Genomic DNA, 20,338 nt, shown 5'->3' on the forward strand with positions numbered 1-20,338 from the left:
GACAGGGCTTGTGTCCAAATTCGTTCATTTGTATCTACCCCAGCACTAAAAAGACTACTTGACACACAATAAGTGCTTTAACAAACCAGCATAATAAAAATAATAAAACAGGAGGCAAAACCCCTTCCCTCCCAGGCTGAGAGATCTTAGATGGGGGAGATAGGGGTTTGCCTTTATTTTTTTTTTTAAGGTTATTTGTTAAATGCTTACTATGTGCCAATCAGTGTTCCAAACACTGGGTAGATACAAGCTTATCTAGGAGATGGTATGAAGTGGAGCACTGGAGTGCCCGGTCTTGCCCAGAAGGTGAAATGAGGGCAATTGGCAGGGACCCAAGCCAAGTCCCAGCCAAGAGGGAGGGTCTAACTCTCAGAGCTGCGGTTTTCTGGCTCGCGGGCTCCTGCCAATGGAGTTCCCTTGCTGAGTCGGAGTCGAGGCGGAGATGTGGCGTTCCCCCAAAGCGCTGACAGCCAACCACCTGGAAGAGCCGCTTCTCCTCTGCAGACAATATAGAGGCTACTGGCTTTTTCCTCAAAAATATTTTAAGGCCGTTAGCAGCCGTGGTATTTACTAAGCACCCACTCGGTGCGATGCACAGTACTAAGCGCTTGGGAAAATGCAGGACAAAGTGATGCGTTCTCTACCTAACAGGAGCTAATGAGAAGTAATCGGGCAGTTTTGCTGATGGCTTTACCAAAGACTTCCAAGACAAGCCACTTGCTGAAGCCCTTGGGCACGTCACTTCTCTGTGCCTCAGTATCCTCATCTGTAAAATGGGGATTAGGACTGTGAGTCCCATGTGGGACATGGGCTGTGTCTAACCTGATTAGCTTGTATCTACCCAGCGCTTAGTACAGTGCCTGGAATGCCTTAACATATACCTTTTTCTAAAAAAAAAGGTCTAAAGATTCCACTTAATAATAATAATGTTGGTATTTGTTAAGCGCTTACTATGTGCCGAGCACTGTTCTAAGCACTTAAACTAGGCACCTCAGACTAAAATGCCAACATGGGCTTCAGATATAAACATTATAGACTCAGATGTTCTTCCGAACCCTTGATTTACATTAGCAGAAGCTCCTCCCAAACAGTTATTTGAACAATGAACCAGCAATTTCCTAGTAATTTGGGGTCTGAATCATTAATCTAGAAATTGGGCTCTGGACATATTTTAGCATTTAAGGCTGAAGGGACTTGTAAGAGGCTAAAAAGAGAATAGAAAATAATCTGGAAGAAAACTATTCGGAGTTGTGCTTGTTTGGAATGGGGAGTCCAAAGTTTTTTTGGAATTTCCTTTCTAAAAATGCTCTCGCAGCAGTCACAGCCAAATCACACAACTGCGGAACGGTTTTCAGCAGCACCTGCCTGTCAATCCATGCTTGTGTCGTCGCCTACGGGATCATCAGAGTGGTTTCAAGTACAAACGATTTCCAATAATGAATATTAAGTAGATTAAATATAGAGCAGACAGACTGAAGAGACTCATTAGGGTGGGAATTAAAGTCTTAGTTCTACAGAGGAGATTGCCTGGATACATGAAATCCATTGATGATGCGAAATACTGAGGACGTCTAGCTAATAATGTCAATTTCCACACACTCCTGCCCCACCCACCCAATTAACTACACCCAGGTAGTTATCAGCTTTGCTATTTGCTTGACTCCCACCTCTTCTCCTTATCTGCTTTATGGCTGAAGGGCCAAAAACTCCAAAATGGCCAAATGGCCAACAACAGGAGGATGAGAAAGAGATGGGCCTCTCCTTGGTAATCTGATCCATTACGTTTGCCTTGCCTTACGGCTTAGCACAGTGCTTGGTATGATACATGCTTAATGAATACTCTAGGGGACTTTGGTATTTCACCTACCAGGGAATCAGCCCTGAATAGCCAATGATTGATTGGACCTGATGAAATTGTAAAAAGATTACTTTTTACTGGGAGTCAGAAACCCAGGTTGTACCTATGCCACTGGTCTCCTAGGTGACTTTGGACAAGTCACTTCCTCTCTCTAGGCCTCAGGTCCCTCATCTATAAAATGGTAAGGCACCTGTTCTGCCTTCTTCTCGGACAGTGAGACCCATATGAGGCAGAGATTGGGCCTGTTGTACCCGTAGGCTCACTATGGGCAAGGAACGTGTCCGCTGGAAAGAGCACGGGCTTGAGAATCAGAGGACATGAGTTCTAATCCCGCTCCAACATTTATCAGCTGTGTGACTCTGGGCAAGTCACTTAACTTCTCTGTGCCTCAGTTACCTCATCTGTAAAATGAGCCCCACGTGGGACAACCTGATTACCTTGAATCTACCCCAACACTTAGAACAGTGCTTGGCACATAGTAAGTGCTTAACGAACACCATCATTATTACTTCCTTTGTATTGTACTCTCCCAAGTGCTTGGAACAGTGCTCTCATAGTAAGCGCTAAATAAATACCACTGACTGATTATACCTATCCCAGGGCTTAGCACAGTGGGAGATCATGTCTAATTTATCATCCTTTGCCCTCTTCTCCAGTGCCTAGTACAGTGCTCTGCTGCCAGCAGGTGCATAATTACTACTGAGTGAATTTGTGTGACCCACCTTGCTAATTTTATTGTCTTCCAATCCGTTCATTCCCGGGCCACTAAATGTCAGCCTGGCCACAGTCAGTCCCTCTCATCGGAGGAGGAAGAAATAGTCTGTAGCCTTAGTTTGTCCCCGGCAGACAATTACCACAACGTCTCTCCCCAAAACTCCTCCCTGCATCCTGAGCTGTCAACAGTGACATCTTCGGGTTGGTGGGGGACTCTGCTACTGACCGCCCCGAGGTATTTATAAAGTGAACTCGGTCTAATTACGTGCAGCAGACGTGCTAAATAGTTTTGAAATCGGAATGGTACTTGTACGTGTGATGACATCTCGTTTCCTACATTCTCCTTCCCACATTTGATTTGCCCTAGTTATTTAGATGGTAGATTTGGAAGACAAGTGGGACTCGGACCAGCTCCCCCCACTCTGAAAGGAGCCGGAAGCACCCCGATAAAACCTGGTTTCTTTTTTTAACGTGGGGAATTTCTTTAAACTGAACGCTGTTCCCCCCCACACCTCCCCAAATCTGCCCTTTCCACTCCCCCGCCCCCCGTACAAGCTCCACTCATATCACCGCTAGACTATTGGATGGGCTTCCTTACCCCTCTCTTTGATTCCAGCCTCTCTGCAATCCAATCTACATTACATGCTGCTGCATGGGTCACCTTGAAGCATCGCTGGGCTCGCATTTCCCTTCTCCTAAAACTCCCCCTCACCGGCTCCTGAGTGTCCCTCGCATCAAACAATAACTCCTAACAATTAGCTTCAGTCAGTCAATCGTATTTATTGAGCACTTACTCTGTGCAGAACACTGAATTGAGGGCTTGGGACTGGACGATAACACAATATAGACACAATCGCTGCCCAGAACGATCTTACAGTCTAGAGAGTACAGCTTCAAGCCTCTCTGGCAATTTGCCCCACGTCTCCGCCCCCTTTGCTTGTTGTTCCCCAGCTCGCCCTCTTGGTCCTCCCAAGCCAAACTTCAGACGATACGGCACCCTCCCCTCTGCTCCCCCACCTCCTTCCCTTCACTCATGCTATTCCTCTGGCTTGGAACTCTCTTCCTCCCCAAATATGCCAGGCCACAGCCCTCTCCACATTCAAAGTCCTCCTAAAATCTCACCTCCTCCAATAAGCCTTCCTTGATTAATTCCCAGGATATGAACCCATCATTTTCTTATAATAATAATGATGGTATGATCAGGTTGTCCCAAATGGGGCTCACAGTCTGAATCCTCATTTTACAGATGAGGGAACTGAGGCACAGAGAAGTTAAGTGACCTGCCCAAAGTCACACAGCTGATAAGCGGCGGAGCCGGGATTAGAACCCATGATCTCTGACTTCCAAGCCCGTACTCTTTCCACTGAGCCACGCTGCTTCTCTATATGTTCATACAATTGTCACTCCTTTATTACCACCCTGACCACATTATTTGTAAACATTTTCATGTTTCTTTCCCCTATTACTGTATAAGCTCCTTGCGGCCAAGGATCGTGTCACTATTTTCTTTTTAATACTTCCTGAGTGTTTACAACAGTGCATTGCACCAACTGGATGCTCAGTAAACATGATTACTACTTTTTCTTCTGCTCTGGAGAAATGCTTGGAGTCATTTCATTCTCCAACCATGGAAAGGCAAAGACCTTGGGATTGAGTAGATTCGATTTTAACATATCCCACACCTGACTGTAAGCTCCTTGTGGCTAGGGATCGTGTCTACTGACTCTACCGTATATACTCTCGGTAGAGAAGCAGCATGGCTCAGTGGAAAGAGCACGGGCTTTGGAGTCATAGGTCATGAGTTCGAATCCCAGCTCTGCCACTTGTCAGCTGTGAGACTGTGGGCAAGTCACTTAACTTCTCTGGGCCTCAGTTACCTCATCTGTCAAATGGGGATTAAGACTGTGAGCCCCACGTGGGACAACCTGATTCCTATGTCTACCCCAGCACTTAGAACAGTGCTCTGCACATAGTAAGCGCTTAACAAATACCAACATTATTATTATTACTCTCCTAAGTAGGCAGTGTTCAATAAAGGCTAAGGATGGATGGAAGTACCATTTCCCAAACCATCTCCCGATTTCTAAAAATTGAGCAGCGAAGAGCATCGCTGTCCGACAGGACCAGTGGAGAGCCACAGGTGTCTTTCAGAACAAGATGAAACTCATACTCTAGGAGCAACCTTTATGTGCTGCCACTTAGATCTCCTGAATGTTTTCTCATCGATCAATCGATGGCATTCAGTGAGCGCTCACTGCGTGCAGAGTGCTGTACTGAGCGCTTGGGAAAGTACAATACAAAGAGTTGATAGATGCAACCCCTGCCCACAGGGAGCTTACAGTCCGCAGGAGGAAAGAGACATTAAAATAGACTAAGGATAGGGGAAGTAGTAGAGTATATGAATGTGCCAGGGGGTTAGAGTGAGTATCCAAGTGTTCATTAAAACAGTCCAACAAGCAAAACACACAGAGATTCCCATTGTACTCGAGAAAGATGCCACTGGAGGTGAAACCCACCTAGGGGTGTGGGGATGACCAAAAAGGTCAGTGCGGGACCTGTGACTCTGGCCACGCTGGGCACTCACAAATACTATCCCCACTTGTACTATCACCTTTGTTGTCTGCAGTGCCCAGGGCCATTCTAGGGTTTGCCTCCCGGACTTTTGATCCTAAGTTTCTGCTCCAAAAGAACCTCTCTTTTCTGCATGGCAGAGCACCAAGCCGGCTTGTCCGAGGCAACTGGCAATGTCATAAATGTAGCAAAGGCCTGGGAACAGTTCCTTTTTCTCCTCCTCTCAGATCCCTGGACGGCGATCGCTCCGTCAGTGTGGATGCTGTCCTCTGTACCTCGGGATGCTAAATGGAAGGTTTTCATCTACCAAGCCGGGTCCTCCCTTCCAGTCAGCCTCCGGGAATAAGATCGTGTTCAACAGAAACTCCCGCCCTGTACAGACTGAGGTAAGAATCCTGTCGCCAACACTGATTTCAAGTTAGGGCTAATTAAGGAATGTAAATTGATTTAGTGACAGACGGCAGCTAAGGGTTATTATGGAAAAGGGAACCAATGGAAATGAGAATTCCCGAATATTGCGCCATGCCGTGAAAACATCCTGGAAGCTTCACTTAAGCCGAAGAATGGCTTAAAAAGCCATGGAGTGCTCCGTGCTTTGGAAGCTCCTGCCAGGTAACTTTCAGAGTACACAATGTGGGTTCAGGTTCACACTGGACGCAGTGAAAAAAACACACATTGTTTTTATTGTGCAATCCAGTGTTCTCCCCAGGGATCCAACACAAGGGAAATGAAAAGATCGTGAGAAGCTTCTTGGATTTTGGTTTGTCTTTATGACGTAACACAGGGATCTAATGATGGAAGGAGTTTAGTTTTTTGGGGTTTTTTTTAAGCAAAAGGGAAGATGCATCAGGTTCTTCTACCTACCCAAATCATTCCAGTGTCCCTTTGGAAGCAGCACCTTGAACTTCTGGCAGCTTTTGTGATCTCCAAGTGGTCTCCTGCTAGTCTGAAAGACTCCAGATACCTCCCTCATGCTGCCATCAGGCCCAGGAATGATTGGGAATGGAGGTGGAAGGTGCTTTTAACATGCACCCCATCGCTAATCGTGACTCCCAGCCAGGGGAAATGTTCATGTCAATTTTACCCCGTTCCTGTGCCCTTGGAAACACCTGTGTAATTGAAAACATCATAGTAATGACATTCAGTAAAGATTTCAAGTGCTTAGTACAGAGCTCTGCACACAGTAAGTGCTCAATGAATACCACTGGCTGAGGACAACAGATGGGTGTGCACAAGGTATCTTTAAGCTGAATAGCACTTAAAAGACAACATGTTGAAAATTTAGAGCTGTACATGTATTAATCACATACGTGTGCCATCCTTCATTACCGATGTGTTATTTACACTGCCATCTGATCATGTAACTCTACTTATCACTGTTTAATACGATTTATATCATTTTGATCTTTTTTTGGATCCTGGAAACGCATCAATGCATTCTTCATTATTTCCTTTGGGAAATAAGACTTCATTTAGTACTGTTTCATTTTTATTACTGTTCCATAGAGCCCATAAAGAGTGCTGACCGGGTCCGTGCAGTCAATGTGAAACGGGGAAGACCAAAGAGTCGTTGCCTTCCTCTCCCCCCACCCCTGCCACCCACTCTCTAAGCAGACCAACTGCCTTTGCAAGAGAGTCATATAAAAAAAAAACAAAAAAATTTACAATTCTCTCATTTCCTGGATAAAAAGAATAAAGATGGTCGGCGGCTTGAGTGAGCCTGCTTTGTCAAGCTATGCAGATGGTGTGACGGGCATTAGTGGTTTAACGAAAACACACCGACACCGTGCCAAAGTCAGCTATGCTGCATGGCAGCTGAGTTGGTTCCAACCTCCTTCATCTTTCAAATGGCAAAGGGGCTCAGTGCCCCAAGGGTTTTCCTCTCTCTTAGCTCACCTTCGCCCTCTTTTTTCCCTGAGAAAATGCTATTTTAGTCAGATTTCCGCTTTCCCTGACCCCTCCAGACTATAAACTCGTTGTGGGCAGGGAATGTGTCTGTTTACCATTGTACTGTACTCTCCCAAACACTTAGTACAGTGCTCCACGCACAGTAAGCGCTCAACAAATACAACTGACTGTGACCCTTCCTTGAAAATCCATGAAGATTTGAGGTTGCACAGAGATTAGTGTCAATTACTGAGAAAGGCTAAATTAAAGGACCCAATCCTTGAAAGAACACTTGTCCCAAAGACATTCATCTCAAGGGTTTTAGGCTCCGCAAAGTGCCCTTCCGATGGCAGTGAATTTCCTGAAGAATTAAACATTAATCAATCTTGCCTAAAATGAGCGGCTTAGCGAATCTAGGTTCTTGTTCTTGACAGGCGTTTATTGTGACTGCCACCTACTGCAGTCAATGTCAACATGACACTGAACTATGTAAAAAATTATGCCCCTAACGACGAGGTTTAGATCAATGTTAAAATGGAATTTAATTAGCAGTGAAATAGCGGAGGAAGATGTTTCTGTTTGAGGTAATCAGATCACTTCTTCAACCCCTTGATGTCTCACTATTCTACAGAGGCTGCATGAGTAATAATGATGGCATTTGTTAAGTGCTTACTATGTGCCAAGCACTGTTCTAAGCGCGGGTGGAGATACAAAGAATCAGGTTGTCCCACGTGGGGCTCATAGCCTTCATCCCCATTTTACAGATGAGGGAACTGAGGCACAGAGAAGTCAAGTGACTTGCTCCAAGTCACACAGCTGATCGGTGGCGGAGCTGGGATTAGAACCCATGACCTCTGACTCCCAAGCCCGTGCTCTTTCCGCTAAGCCACGCTGCTTCTCTTAGTTACGAGTACATAACTATGTGAAGAACTGCACGGACTGCAAACATATTCCACTGGAATCTGCCAATGCAAATTCCTCTCACAATTCATCAATGTTCCCTAAGCACTTCCAATTAATTTCTCTAAAAACTAAGCACGGTTCTTTCTGAGCTTCTTGACTGGACCACTCTTTTTCTCTGGCTGACTCCCCCACCTAATTCCGGTTTGCAAAAATAAGGGGAGAGTACAACGACCACTCATCTGTCCGGTTTCTAAACTGTGGGGAGGGTGCATCTTATCGCCTGAAGCAATCAGATTGCCATTTCACAACGAGCTGGGCTAGGAGGCGAGGCACGGCACTATGCGTGATGTCGGTAGCCACCGGCAGAAATAATAGTAATACTGGTAGTATTCACTGGGCACACGCTCCGGGTGCAGTGCATTCTACTAAGAGCTTGGGAAATAAGAAACGATCAAGTGACCCAAGGAGCTGACACTCTGATGGGAGAGACAGCGGTAAAAGTATTTACAGAGAGTAGTCAAAATGACCGAAGATATAATTGAATAAATGCATATGGGTAAGTGACGAGGATAAGCCTGAGCGTCTCAGCACCCTTCTGTCAACCCCGTCACGGATGTACCGTCCTATAAGGGCATCCTAGGAGCTCACCCGGAAAGGCTCCCGTGGAAGTTCCCAGAGCCTAAAGATTCACTGGGTGTGTATATCTCTGATCCCCTCCTGGCTCCAGGGTTATCGTGTTCCCTGCCCAGGTCCCTGGGAACACGGTCACCGTTTTTGAGCCATGGCACTCAGCCTCAGGAGACAAGCTGGGCGCTAATGAGAAAGCCGGACTAAAGGCGTCCAATGCAGTACCAGAGTCTGGGCAGGGGCAGACTGGTACAGAAACTAGCTAAACGGCCACCTTAGAAACGAGTGGAGCCGTGTGGCTTCCGAGGCCGAACGAAAGCCCCGAAGCTCAGGTCCGTCAGTTCTGATTCAGTCATTTTATATTATTGAACACTTACTGTGTGCAGAGCACTGTACTAAACACATTATAACAATAAACAGACATTCCCTGCCCACAGCTAGCATACTCTCTAGAGAGGAGCTTACAGTCTAGAGGCTCTACCACCAGATCAGCGAGCTCTGCTACAAAACAGCAGTGCTGCGATGGCTGCTTTGTTTTCCAGGCCCGTCGGTGAGAAGCTGGCCCTCCTGATGGAAAGCCGGTGAAGGGACTAGAAGATTTAGGAGCTCAGGGACAAGTCATGGAACCTATCACCACCCGGCTACTAGTCTGGACGAAGATCTATCGCCCTCGCGGCTCACTTGCCTCCTTAAGCCTAAGGGAAATGAACTGGGGGAACCCGACAGGGACTTGCCCCTGCAAACCATCTCTCCCTCCTGTGGCTTCAACGGAGCAAGGTTGGGGGCTTCCGGCTTGACGGTTAAATATCCGGCTCACATAAGGTGTTGAGGACCACCCGCGTGTCGCCCGAATACGATGTAACGGATGAAGGTGGGAAGCCACTGAACTGGAGCCCTTGCAACAATCCGGGAAAGACTACTGCATCACTGTGAGCTGTAGGAACCGAAGCTCCATGTGAGCAGGGATTGTGTCCTCTACCTTTATCGTGCTCTCCCAAGCACTAGTACCGTGCCTTGCACACAGCAATTGTACAATACACACTATGGACAGATTGATGGACTGATCGGTCGACTAACTGGAGACACTGTTTGTTTTTGTCCCCGGTTCTTCCAGCCTCCTTCGAAAGTCTGAGAAGCGGACAGTCCTGGGAGCCAGAGGACCTGAGTTCTAGTCCTGGATCCACCATTTTCCGGCTATGTGACCTTGGGCAAGTCACTTCACTCTACTTTGCCTCAGTTTCCTCAACTGCAAAATGGGGATTCAATCTGTTCTCCCTCCTAGTTGTTTCACCTCTACAATATCGCCAAGATCCACCCTTTCCTCTCCACCCAAACGGCTACCTTACTGTTACGGGCTCTCGTTATATCCCGGCTAGACTACCGTGTCAGCCTTCTCTCTGACCCCCCTTCCTCCTCTCTCGCCCCGCTCCAGTCTATTCTTCACTCCGCTGCCCGGCTCATCTTCCTGCAGAAACGATCTGGGCATGTCACTCCCCTTCTTAAACAACTCCAGTGGTTGCCTATCGACCTCCGCTCCAAACAAAAACTCCTCACTCTAGGCTTCAAGACTCTCCAACACCTCGCCCCTTCCTACCTCTCCTCCCTTCTCTCTTTCTACCGCCCACCCTGCACGCTCCGCTCCTCTGCCGCCCACCTCCTCACCGTCCCTCGGTCTCGCCTATCCCGCCGTCGACCCCCGGGTCGCGTCCTCCCACGGTCCCGGAACGCCCTCCCTCCTCACCTCCGCCAAACTGATTCTCTTTCCCTCTTCAAAACCCTACTTAAAACTCACCTCCTCCAAGAGGCGTTCCCAGACTGAGCTCCTCTTCTCCCTCTACTCCCTCTGCCACCCCCCCTTTACCTCTCCGCAGCTAAACCCTCATTTTCCCCTTTTCCCTCTGCTCCTCCACCTCTCCCTCCCCATCCCCACAGCACTGTACTCGTCCGCTCAACTGTATATATTTTCGTTACCCTATTTATTTTGTTAATGAATTGTACATCGCCTTGATTCTATTTAGTCGCCATTGTTTTTCGAGATGTTCTTCCCCTTGACTCTGTTTATTGCCATTGTTCTTGTCTGTCCGTCTCCCCCGATTAGACCGTAAGCCCGTCAAACGGCAGGGACTGTCTCTATCTGTTGCCGACCTGTTCATCCCAAGCGCTTAGTACAGTGCTCTGCACATAGTAAGCGCTCAATAAATACTATTGAATGAATGAATGAATGAATAGACTATGAGCCCCATGTGGGATGTGAACTGCGTCCAATCTGAGTAGTTTATATCTACCTCAGTACTCAGAACAGTGTTTGACTTGCAGTAAGCACTAACAAACACCATTTTAAAAAAAAAAAAAAAAGGCGGGACCCTTCCCAGATTCCTGCCAAATTTCTGTGACTGTACTGGCAACCGTGCAGTGTGAGCAGCTCAAGTAGGATCCAAGGACCCATCCCAAGACTTGAGGACCGAGAACCCGCGTTAAAGCCTCGACTGGAGCGACGCTGCCTGTCGTGTGCCCGCTGGGGAAGGCAGGTGCCACCAACGACTAGGCGGGCAGAGGACCGGCCCACTGAGAAACCTTTACGAGAATCTATTGAACAAAATCCACTCCCAGCCAAAGTGACTGCTTCATCTCAGCTCTTTGCACCTCCTCAGTACTTTTGCCCTCAAAACCACTCAATACACGATTGCACACATCAATTTACACACTGAGATTCGCCAACTTCTTCTGGAAAATGATTTTATATCTGCCTCCTCCACGACACTGTAAGCTCCCTGTGAGCAGGAAACCATGTCTTCTACCTCTCTTGGACTCCCCACGCACTGCTCCGCATACAGCGGCAGTCGATCGATCAGTCAGTGATATTTCGTGAGCACTATTGATGGTTAGATTGAGGTCGCAGCTGGAGAGGCAGGAGGCTGGGATCCGAGATCCTGGGCCAGAACACCAGGTGGAAGGAGGGGAGAGACGAGTTGACGGTGGCCACCCTCAGGAGAAAATCTGACGGGGGTTGGGTCATGGGCAGGAGCTACTGCAGAGACCATGTGCACCACAACACACGGACACTGAGCTGGTCTTCCTCGTAATTTTGAAAATAAAATGAGACTTTTACCACCTTTTACACAAGGAAAGGTTTTCCACGTGAAGCACTTTGCTAAATCGCTTAGCATTTTGCTAGGAATGTTCACGTTTCTCTTTTCTAAAGCAATTCCATCTATTTGAATAACTAGATGGTGGTTTATAAGTTTCAGCTGAAAAAACATTTAACATGATACTAATAAAACAGTCTGACAAAGCAGTACTGGGAGAATGCTGACATACACTCTACACCACAATCCACCAGAAACATGCATATAATCACTGAAGCTTTCAACTTCTCAGAAAAATTTGCTGCAACCCACCTCAAATGAAAGGGCTCCCTATTTTAAAATACTTTCCATAATCATCAACTTTTCAGATACTACTATGTCCCCTATTGCAAAACTTCCCTGCAATAAATCTGACTTCAAAAGACTTAAAACCCACCCAATCTCTTTAAGCTCTTAACTCTTAGGCATTGTTTTTTGGAAGTTAAGGAACTGCTGGTTAAGTGTCTTAATAGGCTCAAGGAAAAGAAGGTAATTAGCATCACAGACTTGAGGATTTGTTTTGATAATAGTGTTAACAACGAGCTGACATATCACAACTCAAAGATCATCCAGAGAGAAGGAAAGAGGACTTCACACATTATATTCGGATATGAATCCTTAATTACCTGATTCTCAGTACCGTTCTCCTCAAAATTCTTTTGGTCTAGGGGGAGATGCCAGTCTAGAAGAGACCGAAAATTACGAGAATACAAAAAATAAACCTGATCATGAGATGATTTCCGGTGTCTGCTGGAGGAAGCCAGGGAGCTGCCTAACAACGATGTCTCAGCTAGCACTCTACGGAGATCATATGATCAAAACCCTGTGTGTCTTGTCCCCGCTTTGGACGGTGAATCCCCGGAAAGAGGAGGGGGAAAATCATTCTAGTTTGGCACATTACTTATCATCTTTACTGCATTTCTTCTGTGTATGCAACACTGTACTAAGCATTTGGGAGAATACCATAGAGATAGAAGATATAATCCCTACCCACAAAGAGTTTACAATCTAGATGGGGGAGACAGGTGCAAATCATTTTACAGAGGAGAAGTGCTTAATAGGCCAGATTTTTGCCTTCGGGCATTTTGAAGAAGTCAACCCTCAGCAGCCTGAAGCAGAAGGGACACACTTGGGCAAAAAACCCGAAGCTGTTGGAAATGAGAGGAGATAACTGGATTAATTAGCGGTAAATGGGGATGGGCCAGCTGTTGCCAAGGAAGCCTCGAAGTGCTGGGTTTCCTGAAAGACCGCTCTATGAAAGAAGCCATACATCCAGGCTCAAACCCTAAATCCTTTCTTTCATACTCACTTTCCAAAATGAGTAACTGTTTCAAGGGACTCGTTCGTGGTTTCATCTGGAGTTCCTACACCGAGTGTTAAGTATTTCTGTTTAGTTTTCAAACTCATCTGTAGACAGTCTCTGAAAACTACGCTGGGTTGAAATAAGATGTTCAGATTTTTTAAAAATAATGTATTAGTTCTCCTGGGTCTTTTCTGCGTAAAATCAAGATCTCAGCTTTACCTTGCCTCTTAAAGAAGGGCTTTTGGGGAACCAAATACGAAGACAATGGTAAATTATTACCTCTGCTGCCATTTTCTGCTTCGCACAATGGCTCCTATAGGGAAATCACAATCCCGTGTTCTGCTATTAGTGTTCTCAGACAGAGGTCTCAAAGTCAGCGGCGGGACTTCATTGCAAAGGTAGAGAGGCAGTGTCGGAGAGCTCCCAGGAGATAGCAGTGGGAGGGAAAAATGACTAATGAGATCCTGCAAAATATTCTGAATTACCCTATTTCAAATATGACAGTTTTCCCTCTAAAAACAGTTTTCATAGAAGCATAATGACTATGGGACATTAAAGGCATCTGGTCTATCCCGGCCAGGCAATTTTGGTCTCTCTAAATAATAATGAAAAAGATAATAACCTTATTATTTTAATTATGACATTTATTAATGCATTCCACAGCCTAGTACTAAGTGCCAGAGTAGATATAAGATAACCAAGCAGCACTCAATCCCTGTCCAACATGGAGCTCACTAATAGGTAAGGAGGGCAGGTATTTTATCTCCATTTTACAGATGAGGACACTGAGGCTCCGAGAGGTCAAGTGATTTGCCCAAGGTCACGAAGCCGGTCAGCCTCCTGACAACCGGTCCCATACTCTTTCCACTATGTGTCACTATGTCACTATGTGACCCTTGCGTCCAGGACTTTAATCTCTCCCAGGATCAAGGTTGAGTGGCTCTAAGGAGACGCCAACCTAGCTGGAGAATGGTGGGCTCAGCATCTAATTACATCTTTTGCTGAAACATTTCTACTGGCTGACTGATTCGATTATTCTTTAATTATCTTATCCTACTGCAAGCTGTACTTTGTTGCATCCTTGTTCTTTCTCCTGCCCCCACTGTTTGCAGATCGTTTTTCCCTTATGATCTCCCGCCTTGGACTGCAAGGTTCTTGAGAGCAGGGAAGGTGTACCTTGCTTCTGTCGAACTCACCCTAGAACTTAGCACCATGTCTCGTACTCAACTGCTCAATAAGCTGACAACATTAAGGGAATTTAGATGAGGTAGCGGATGCGATGGCTAAGTCCCAGTACTGAGAAACGAGACTGTTGGTTTATTCCCGATGCTATCGCTACCCTGAACCTCTAGCCACCACGACCACGTAGCCTTAGCTTCTCAATCAATCAATCATATTTACTGAGAGTTTACTATGTGCAGAGAACTGTATTAAGCACTTGGGAGAGTACAGTACAACAGAGTACTTAAAACAGTGCTTTGCACATAGTAAGCGCTTACCAAATATCATCATCATCTTCTTCAGAGTTGGCAGACCCATCCTCTGCTCACAACGAGCTTAGAGTCTAGAGTACAATGTGCCTATTTGCCCCTCACTTGCAAGGGAGGTTTTTGAGCTTGAGCTTCTTCCAAGCTCGGATGGCTCATTCTTGACTTCCTCTTTCAAAAGAGCTCAACCTTCTCTCCACCTTGGCCTCTGCTCGGCCAGCCAATCCTGCAACCTGAAATTTCCCTTAGAATTCAGGGCCCGGTATTTCCTTTTGGTTCTCTAATTATCCTTTTAGCTTGCTTCTGTTTATTTTTATAGCCCTCCAGAGCTTCTTCCCTAACCAGACTGTTTAGCTTTTGAAAGCCTTCTGTAGACTTCTTATTCTTTCCTTTACATCGCGATGTGATCACAGAAACCGGCAAGACCATTTACGATGAGATGAATTTCATCTAGTTTCAACTGTCTTTTAAAAACTTCCCACGGTTTGGCTCGTCAGTACTCATCCAACAAGAATGATGTAGTCATTCACCTTAAAGATGAATTCCTGTTCCAACGCCAGAGAGACATAGCAGCAGAGCTGTTCCTCGGTTCGTCTGTGGTCCTTGCAGTCACCTGGGCGATCTGTCTCGAAAGACGCATTTATGTGTGTGTGTGTGTGTGTTGTTTTTTAATGGTATTTATTAAGTGCTTACTATGTGCCAGGCATTGTGCTAAGCGCTGAGGCAGGTACAAGATAATCGGGTTGGACAGAATCCCTGTCCCACAAAGGGTTTGGAGTCTCAATCTCCACTTTACATATGAGGTAACTGAGGCTTGAAGAAGTTAAGTGACGTGCCCCACGTCACGCAGCAGACGTGTGGCAGAGCCAGAATTAGAACCCAGGTCCTCTGCCTCCAGGCCCCGAACTACTTCCACTACGCCATGCTGCTTCTCCATGGAAAATTCTGAACCCATATTTAAACTGTGCCTTGAAACTTTTAAAAACAGAGGTAGCGATGGCATTTTCTGAGAGCCCATCGCTGCAGTGTACCGAGTGGATTTTTAAATGAAAAACACCATTGATATCTGAGAAACCAACAGCCATCCCTAAGTGGAATATTATTCCGTTGGTAGGCGGGAAGTTGTTCTCTTTGGCAGTTCTTAAATACCTTCTTCCGGAAGACCTACTGAGAAGTGAGACGGTGACGTACAACAACCCCCGACCACGGAGAAACCCCCGTGGCTGCTCCAGTCTTCTGCTTTATGTAGGCAACAGCCCCAACCAACCAAACCTGAGCACCGACACGGTTCCTTCAAACGTCTCGGCTAACGAACCCACTTTTGAGGGGAGAAGGAGGGAAAACACTTAAACACCTAAAATAATGTCGTAAACCGACTTTACAGAAAGTAGCCGGGCCCCTAACTCAGAAAACATTCTAGCCATCGCCCGCCTGGGTGCCTCATCTGGAACCCAGGCCCTGCCATCGTCAACAACAACAAAAATCTACTCGAGAAGGCTCAACCCTAAAATTCACATTTTTCCATCTGGTCTGAATTAACTTCCCTTGGTACCGCCTTTCATGAAACAGAATAATTGCTTGCACATTTTATTCAAAACCCTCTTTAAAAATCAAAATGTGTAACTTCCAAGTTCAAAAGTATGAGGCACATCCCTAATCAAAAACACACTCGCAAGGCGATACTCCCCTCACGGCCGTAGAAGACAGTATTTTCCAAAAGCTGATTGATCTGAAATAGCCTTAGTTTAAAGCGACTGTCATAAAAGGCTAAACAAACCCATTATGTCACCAGTTCTGAAAGCCAAAGACCTTGTGAGTTATACAGTAAACGTAAAAATCAGGTCCGGAGCCTAGAAAAACCCACACCGAATTCAATGTAATGTTAATTCAATGTAGCGTTTTTAAACTGCAGGCAGAAACGCTCTGGAAAATTGTGAATTCTGAAATCCCGTCAGAAAACCAAGCCGCTGACTGAACGTACGAATTAGGTCTCAAAAGAGAAGGCTTCACAAATTCACCTTCTCACCTCTAACGCTGGCATCCCTGACACGGAACCTCGCCGGTCTGGTTTTCGGGAGAGATACGCTGCTCGCCGATACAGCACTTTTCAAACCTGGCCATTCAAGACACACGCGAGCAGGGAGCAAACGGGCAGCAAGCTGAGAGGAAAGCGAGAAAACAGAAGGGGAACCCTCGCCTCCTCCAACATGTCCAACAGGACCCAAAGAATCGCGGCTGATGGCGGCCAATCAGTGCCAGGGCCTGAGGATTCTTAAAAGTCAATTAAGAAAAAAAAACCCAGTTCAAATTACAGGCACTCTGCTCTCTGGAGAAGATATTCCTCGGACGACCTGATATTGGATGTCCGCTGGGGGCCCTTTCATCTAATAACCCTACCAAAGGTCTGTTTTTAATATGAAATATGAACCCAGCGTGGGCAAACATATCGAAAAAAACATTCAAATGTCACACTGATCAACGATGATACTGAATACTTCATTCGAGTGCTTAACACGATGGGTCTTAAAGCGTTTCTCCCAGAGCATTTTCCAATGTACCAAAAGAGAAAAATCACTGAAAGCGCTTGGGAGTTTTATTGAGGAGGGGATGGCTGTCATCTGTTTTCCTTCCTCCGCTCTTTTCCCCTTCTTCCCCCTCCCCCACTCTCCACACTGAATCCGCCTCGAAATAGGCTGTTTATGGAATGTCTCGATGCTTATCTGTTAAAATGATTTTTCTAAAAACTTCTCCATCCCGAACTCCGTAACTGCTTACGACTAAGTTTCTGCTCTTATTTTAAGAACACAAACACGAAGGCCAGAACCCCCGGGCGCCATGGATCGTGGAAAATTTTTCCCTCAGAAAGTTTTGATGCTGTGAAATATCAACACCCTGAAATCACTGAGAGGAAATGACTAACATTCTTGGAAAATGAAGCTACTCGCAGCTTTCTCCAACAGCATTCACTAAATCCCCACCACCACCACCACCACCGCGGCCTGTGGCCACAGAAGAGCGATCCGGGCCATAAACAAGTCGATGAAAATAGATGCTCGCAGAGCCAATAAATAAATATCCGCGGGTCCCTCGGGAAAAACAGCGGGGAACACACCCGGAAAAATCCTCAAAGAATGCACCGTTTCGACCCGATTCCAAGAATCCCACCAGGAATGCTGCAAAACACGCACCCTTCCAACCCGGGAGAGCGGAGGGGCGCTGGCGAGAAATTCGTTCGGTAGTATTTATTGAGCGCTTACTACGTGCAGAGCACCGTACTAAGCGCCGGGAATGTAACCTAATAATGACAATGATGGTGACGGCGTGTGTTAAGCGCTTGCTGTGTGCCAAGCACTGTTTTAAGCGCTGGGAGGGATACGAGGTGAGCAGGATGTCCCACGTGGGGCTCCCGGTCTTTAAACCCATTTGACAGATGAGGTCACTGAGGTCCAGAGAGGTGACTTGGCCAAAGGCACACTGGCAAGGAGCAGAGTTGGAATTAGAACCCATGACCCCTGACTCCCAAGCCCGGGCTCTTTCCACTGAGCCCTGCACTTCGGTTTTGTGGGCCATCCTCACTCCCCTCCATGACCGATCCGGGCCCCAAACCAGGGGTCCGGGAGAAGAGAGAGTGGGCCGCTTTCTGCGGACGCTCTCTACCCCGCCGGGCGGCCTCGAGGGCTGCCAGCTGTCGTTTCGAACCCTTGGCGCGGTGCTCTGCACACAGTTGGCACTCCATAAATTCATTCATTCATTCGACAGTATTTATTGAGTGTTCACTCTGGGCAGAGCACTGTACTAAGCACCTGGAATGGACAATTCGGCAGCAGACAGAGACCATCCCTGCCCAATGACGGGCTCCCAATCTAATGGGGCATGGGCGTCAGAGGTCATGGGTTCGAATTCCGACTCTGCCCCTTGTCAGCCGTGTGACTGTGGGAGAGTCACTTCACTTCTCTGCGCCTCAGTTCCCTCATCTGTCAAATGTAGATGAGGACTGTGAGCCTCCCGTGGGCCGACCTGATGACCCTGTATCTCCCCCAGCGCTTAGACCAGTGCTCTGCACAGAGTGAGCGCTTAACAAAAACCAACATCATCAGCACAGTGCTCTGCACACAGTTGGCGCTCGATACGTCCATTCCAGTAGCAGTTATTGAGCGCTTACTCTGTGCAGAGCACTGGACTAAGCGCTTGGGATGGACAATTGGGCAACAGAGAGAGAGACCATCCGTGCCGTGGCTCAGTGGAAAGGGCACGGGCTTTGGAGTCGGAGTTCATGGGTTCGAATCCCGGCTCGGCCACTTGTCAGCTGTGTGACTTTGGGCGAGTCACTTCACTTCTCTGTGCCTCAGTGACCTCATCTGTAAAATGGGGATGAAGACTGTGAGCCCCACGTGGGACCAGCTGATTCCCCTGTGTCTACCCCAGCGCTTAGAACGGTGCTCGGCACATAGTAAGCGCTTAACAAATACCAACATTATTATTATTATTATTACGGGGGGGGGGGGAACGGACAGAAACAAGGCAACGTAATCGCCATAAATAGAATCAAGGGGATGGACAGCTTCATGAGCCAAATAATAAAATCATTCGACTGAATGAATTTCTACGCGGCTCTGGACGGCTTTTCGACCCCTCGGCCTTGGGAGAAGGGGGATGGGGAAGGGAAGGGTGAGATTTCTGGACAGGACAACCGAGCTTGGGTCTCCTGGGTGTCCCCCCTGTCGTGGTCACCCGCCGGAGGGGGGTGTCCGGGTCCCCAAGGGCCCCTCTGACCCCTCCGGCCTCGGGTGGCGCTCAGTCCAGTGCTCTGCACCCAGTAAGCGCTCAAGAAATCCTATCGACTGAATGAACGCAGGACTGAGTGGTGCCCCCCCCCCCCCCGGCCAGTCTCGGGTCGTGGGTTCGGATCCCGCCCCGGCCACCGGCTGACCCCTTCCCTTCTCGGCGCGCCCCCTGCAAACGCGGAGCCGAGCCCCACGTGGGACCCACCTCATCCACGCGATGGCATTCGGCGAGCCCCGACTAGGTGCGGGGCACCGGGCTGAGCGCCGGGAAGGGCGCGCTCGGCGACTCGTAAGCGCTTAACGAACGGCACCGTCGCTCCTCTGGCCAGCCCCCACCCAGATCGATCCCCATCGATGCTATCGATTGAAAGGCGGCCCGCTCCCCCCGCCCCCCCCGTCCCGGGGTCCCGGGGTCCCGGGGTCCCGGGGTCCCGGCGACCGCCCCTACCTGCCGAGCTGGCCCGGCCGGTGGGAGGGCGGACAGCGCGGGCTCCTTGCGGCGCCCGCTGCCTTCGCAGACACCGCCGGACCGACCGACCGCTCGCTCGCTCGCCCGCCTTTGGCAGCCCCAGCGCCCCGCCGCCCCGGCCCCGCCCACCGCCTCCTCCCCGGGCCCCGCCCACTCTCCCCATTGGCTACTCCGACTCCCTGACTCCGCCCACTCCCCGGCTCCGCCCACTCCTCCTGCTCCGCCCTCTCTCCCCATTGGCTACGCCTACTCCCGGACTCCGCCCACTCAATCCTTCGGCCCCGCCCACTCCCCCTGCTCCGCCCTCTCTCCCCATTGGCTACTCCGACTCCCTGACCCCGCCCACTCCCCGGCTCCGCCCACTCCTCCTGCTCCGCCCGCTCTCCCCATTGGCTACGCCTACTCCCGGCCTCCGCCCACTCAATCCTTCGGCCCCGCCCACTCCCCCCTGCTCCGCCCTCTCTCCCCATTGGCTACGTCTACTCCCGGACTCCGCCCACTTCCCCCAGCTCCGCCCACTCCCCATTGGCTACTCCGACTGCCTAACCCCGCCCACTTTCTCCTTTGGCCACGCCCACTCCCCCCCGCTCCTCCCACTCTCCCCATTGGC

General features: G+C 48.4%; 1 protein-coding gene across 3 annotated transcripts in view; it reads right to left on the reverse strand.

Moving 5' to 3' along the window:
• Nucleotides 1–19,809, reverse strand: part of FRMD6 (FERM domain containing 6) — a 56,433-nt gene extending 36,624 nt beyond the window's left edge. For 2 of the 3 annotated variants that reach the window (XM_029079083.2, XM_029079082.2), the window contains exon 1: nucleotides 19,708–19,809. The gene's annotated coding sequence lies outside the window, so the exon portion shown is untranslated. Of the gene's footprint in view, nucleotides 1–6,007; nucleotides 6,077–19,707 lie in introns of those variants that run through there. The other variant, XM_001514816.5, reaches the window with a different exon arrangement.
• Nucleotides 19,810–20,338: the final 529 nt, after the last annotated feature.

The sequence above is a fragment of the Ornithorhynchus anatinus genome, chromosome 14, assembly GCF_004115215.2.
Source record: "Ornithorhynchus anatinus isolate Pmale09 chromosome 14, mOrnAna1.pri.v4, whole genome shotgun sequence".
NCBI classification, from domain to species: Eukaryota; Metazoa; Chordata; class Mammalia; order Monotremata; family Ornithorhynchidae; genus Ornithorhynchus; species Ornithorhynchus anatinus.